We start from the raw sequence: 5,330 nt of genomic DNA, 5'->3' as shown, positions 1-5,330 counted from the left end.
CTTTTAGGCTGGCCCAGAAATTTGCTATTTGCCCTCACTCTTTTAGAGCAAATTCTCCTTGCACCTCAATGCTATTTGCTATTTGAGGGTTTTGGCCTTGTTTGGGTCACTTCTTTTTAATTTTGAGCTTTCTCTGTCACTGTTTGTTTTGCAAAGAAAACAATTCAAACAGGATTTGAAAATATGATAATTAATCACATTTAATCATACGCATGTAGATTTATTTGTTTCCTTAATCATAAGATAATTTGATCATTTAATATAAATCATTTCTAAACATGGATAATATAGTCATTGAAGAAAACGTTTTGAACACTTGTTATTATCTAAAAAAATCTTTGATTGCTACTTCTTGATAATGGCTTAAAACTAAGTTAATGGTTTAAAACTAAGTTAATAAAACAATCTATCATGAGACTTGTTCTACGCACTTTTAAATAATCTCAAAAAAAAATTAAACCTCCAATATATAATTGTTATAAAATAGAAAAGAAAAATTAATCATTTTAAAAAATTGAAGTGAAAAAAAAAACTAAAATTTGTAACTTTTAATAGATTTTTGGTAATAGACAAAGAATATAAAAAAGAGAGTATTAGTGGTAATAGATAAAGAATATAAAAAAAGAGTATCAGTGCTAGGATTCCTCTTTAAAAACAGTTTACATGAATACAGTAAAATTCTTTTCAATTAAGAACAATCAACCACTATAATGGTGATGAATAACTGACTGTTCAAGATGAACAAAATCAATCAATTATCTGGTTAATTGTTCTTGAACTGAAAATACTTCTAATAATTTCAATATTGTTTTTCTTATACATTATATTGAATATGCTAAATATATATACTATATTTACAGAGGTGTGTGAGAATCAGTATGATTCTACATGTTTTTGGTCATCTCCCACTGCAACTCTGCTTGTAAGAGAAGGCCTCATTGTGACAATTGCTGATTCATTAGCCCCAGCTTTAAGAGCAGCTTTTGCAGCTTCCAGGAACCTCTTCACTGCATCTTCTGCATACCTGTTTGCTTCTTTCACAGTCATACTTTTACCAATGTTTGGGTAAGAGTTGAGTACATAATCACCATTGAGCTGGGATGCAAGCTGGATCAATTCCACTTGGAATTCTGAAAGACTTGAGTTTTCTCTTGGTCCATGATCCCTTAGGGTCTTCATCTCCGGAAGAGTTTCTACATAAATAACCATAATGCATGAATTAAATAAATCACTTGCATCAAACAATTCTTAATACGAAATGACAGATGAAAAGCTTTGTGTGCTCTATTTTGGATGCACACTGTTGGTGTTTCAATATACTTCCAAATCTGGTTTACATATAGACAAAAGTGGCAACTTACTAGTTTTTTCTCAATGCAGCTACATAGGAAATTTCCAAGACTGCATTCAAGCATGGCTTGCCTAGCACTAGACTATTGTCTATATTAGGTTTACTACAATGGATGGAAATTTCAGAGTGTATTACAAGTATCTTGAGTTTGCCAAAAGAACAACAAATTGTGAAGTTTTTGAGCTTGTAAAGTTATGAAGCTAGCTTTTGAAGATAGACCAGATTTTCACACACAATCATTTCTGGTCAGGAAAGGGTTGCTTTAATTGGATGCTTGGATAAGAGACTAACAAATGAATTCAACAAAGCATGTAGTAGTTCAAAAGGCATTGATTGCTACCATAACAGAGTACCAAGAATGCTGGAATCAGATGTAAATATCAAAGAAGTAGATGCAAACCTGGACAATCGTCACGAGGAGTATCTCGAAAGTGAAAGTACTTTTCAAAGGTACCAGCCCATGCATCTCTCTTCGTCAAGAAATTGGATTTTAAATTGAAAAGCTTCTTTACTGTGGCTGGAATTGACGAATGCTCGTACTGAGAATATGGGGTTGGACCCTCTGCTTCATGAATCACTGCAAAAAAATAAAAAAATAGCATCTCAGAATCAACCTTTTTTAAGTGGCTATGGATCCTTGACCAAGAGACTTATTATTTTTATAACAACATGAAGAAAACCAAGACTGATGAATCATCCTTTTTTAAGCTAATTAGCATCATCAATGGTCTCACATGCTCTGAGTTATGCAGTTTATAAAGAAAACATTTCATCCAGCGATAGATCAAACTTAGATTCCTTTAGCACAATATGATAAGGAGCTTCTGGTTCAGATCACATAACAAATTCATTTCATGCCTTTTTTGAGGATTTTTGTATGTTGCGTGGAGTAGAACTATTTCTCATCATTATCACATATTCCATATTTGGCCTCAAGCAATAAGCTACTATCTTACAACTCACAAACCTACGAGCATATGAGAAGTGAGAACTACAGTATACACAAAGATTATCAAAGCTTGTTCTCAGCATATTACGCAAGTACACAGGAGCATAAAATTCAGTACATCATTTTGAAGTAATACAAAAAAATTCCCATTGATACTTATAAAATGGTACACACACATAACTCCATCAAGTGCAAAAGTGAGTAGATTCATAAAATAATATCTCAAAACTCCAATATCAGTACCCACATACAAGCCAATTAACTCTATGTCAAGACCCAAAATGACATCAACATAGGCATGTACTGTACAAATCCAACTAAAGCAATCAGATATTAATTAATTGATGTCCTTAAAACTCCATCACGAACCAAATAAACCTAAACTTCATGCACGAGTATACTTGAACCAAGCCGAAATGTACAATACAATTCAACTACCCAAAACAAACCAAACTGCATCACAATTCCAAGACCAACAACAAAACACACTCAGCAGCACGAAGTCAAAAATCCCCGAGCAACCCAACAAAGCCAAAACGCATCAACAAACTGAATCAATAAACCAAAACAGAACTATCAAGAGCCCAAGACCTTGTTTGATTACTGATTTCTAAAATTTGTTGTCTCAACACATCTGCCATGAAATTTGTCCAACATTTTAATATAAAATTAATTAAATTAAAAACATGACTGAAATTTCATCTAGTTTTGAGTTAAATCAGATCCACATCTGAAAGTGTTTGTCCCACGATCACATCTCTATTTTCTAAACATTTGTTCCCTGAAAACAAGACGAAAAAATCTACCTATTTCCGTTCTTAGGATTTTAAAACACTCCTTCTAGAAATAATATTCAAATATCATTCAAATAACAGTTTTTTAAAATCAGACAAAACCAAATCATCTCAATTATCCAATACACCACAAAAGCTCAAATACTTATATAAAAGTTGTCCCAAACACTAGAACAGGTAAAAAAACAGTTTTTCAAACAAAAGGCAAGATTCAGTTCACCACCACAACCTCTGGATGAGAACACTACAGATATCAAAGTTCATTAAAACAGCTGATTTACAAGCAATTTCAAATTGCATAAAAATCATCATAAAAAAAACAGTTTTTTAAGCAAAACCCAAATCATCTGAAATCGGAATTAACGAACTAAACTGAAAAGCTCAAAACTTTCCACCACATACCAGTACCCTTCTCGATCCAAGGTGAGATAAGAAAAGTGGGACCCTGACCCCCAACCTATCAAACCCAAAGTAATAGGGGGAGTCCAATGATCCCATCAGGGTTAGGCACACCCTCCACCGCGTAGCCACATGATCGTAAAACCCTCCATGCTCATCATACGTAATCAACACTGCCATCTCCTTCCACTGAGGACTCTTCCTCAAAATCTATACACCTCCTTAACAAACATCTGCCCCTCCGCCACGTCATGGGAGGGGTGGTCGTCGTTGGCCGGAAAAACCTCCACATCGAAGTACCTCTGTTCCACCACCACATAGTTCGGGAGATTCCCCCTCTGGGCGTGCTTCCTGAACTGAGAGCGGTAGTCATGGAACTGACCGCGTTCTTGAGCTTGCGGAGGCTCTTGAAGAAGAGCGTGGCGGGGATGTTCTGGTAGTAGATGCCGAAGGTGAGGCCGTTCTCATTGAGGGAGTCGAAGATGGTTTTCTGGGGGAAGCCAAGGACGAGGTTCTTGCGGACGTTGCTCATGGCGCCGTGGGAGGTGGCGGAGTGGACGTAGAACCGGTCGGTTGGGTCGAAGCCGGAACCGAAGCGAACCACTTGTCGAAAACGGCGAAGTGGGTGGCGAGTTGGTGTAGACGGGGAGGGTTTCGGGTTTGAAGCCGCTCATGACGGTTTTGCCCATGCCAGGGAGGATGGACCGGCTTGCTGCGCGAAGCCGTTCATTGGGGCCGGATTAGTGTCGTCTCGTTGGATCCGAAGATTTGCTCGCGGATGGCTTGGAACGAATGGCCGGGGTCGGCGTCGATGAAGAGGGCGTCGTCGGAGACGGTGACGGCGGGGGAGGCGGCGTCCTCGACGGAGAGAGGGTTCGATTCGGAACCGGTGAGGCCGTCGATGTCGGGGCGCGAGGGTTTGAGCCAGCCGAGGACGTGGTCAAAGGAGCGGTTCTCCATCACTATCACCACCACGGTTTTGATCGGACTGGAGAATTTGTGCTTCTTTCCGACACTGACGGAGACTAGGAGGAAGAGAAGGAAAATAGATACGAAAACTTGCCGGAGATCCATCTCCGGTGACCGGAATTAGAGAAACAGTGAAGAAAAAGTTTTAGTAATAAGTTAAAGTTGCTTGGTTGAGGTGATAAAGGAGTTGCAGTTAAGTTACTTAATTAAGAGGCGGGTGAGAGTGAGGGGTAATAATGGAAAACACGACACTGCATTGGATATGCTTTCAAATTAAGGATCTTTTGTTCCTGTCTTTGTCTTTTGCTTTTCTACGAAACACCCAAGAATCTGGACCTTTTATTAATTTTAATATCTTTTTATATATAAATTATGACAAATGTTTAAACATATACTCTCTGCTTGTTTGTAATTGGATATGCAATTTTGTGTGAACAAAAACAATATATTCTTGGAATAATTCTAATTATAACCATCACAGTTTTGTTGTTTGTGAAAAAAAAAATATTTTACTCAAGTCTTACTTGAAAGTCAAGAGAAAAAACAAAAAAAAAGGAGGATGACCATGATGTACTTTTTCAATCATTTTGAAATTAAAATCATGTCTTATGGGTGTATAAATAAATAATCTGTAAAATGAAATGAAGTGTGGATGTAGAAAAAAAGTATTCAAATTTCATTGAGAAAAGGTGTTGTTAGGGTTTGGTAGAAAGGGACCTATATATTGCAATAAATAAAAGTTGAAATTTCTGGTAAACAATAATTTGATCATGTTTGATATTGTGGTGTAATGTTAAAATAGGCATTTGTGTAAAATAAGAGGAATAGTTGGACCAATAAAAACTTAAGATTTCAATAAATGTTAAAA

General features: G+C 36.8%; 1 pseudogene; it reads right to left on the bottom strand.

The window, feature by feature from the left end:
• Positions 1-738: 738 nt before the first annotated feature.
• On the bottom strand, positions 739-4,698 carry LOC137831458 (non-specific phospholipase C1-like; annotated as a pseudogene).
• Between the last annotated feature and the right edge of the window lie 632 nt (positions 4,699-5,330).

This window comes from Phaseolus vulgaris, chromosome 6 (genome assembly GCF_000499845.2).
Source record: "Phaseolus vulgaris cultivar G19833 chromosome 6, P. vulgaris v2.0, whole genome shotgun sequence".
Classification (NCBI taxonomy): domain Eukaryota; kingdom Viridiplantae; phylum Streptophyta; class Magnoliopsida; order Fabales; family Fabaceae; genus Phaseolus; species Phaseolus vulgaris.
This window is presented reverse-complemented; position numbering and strand designations above follow the sequence as displayed.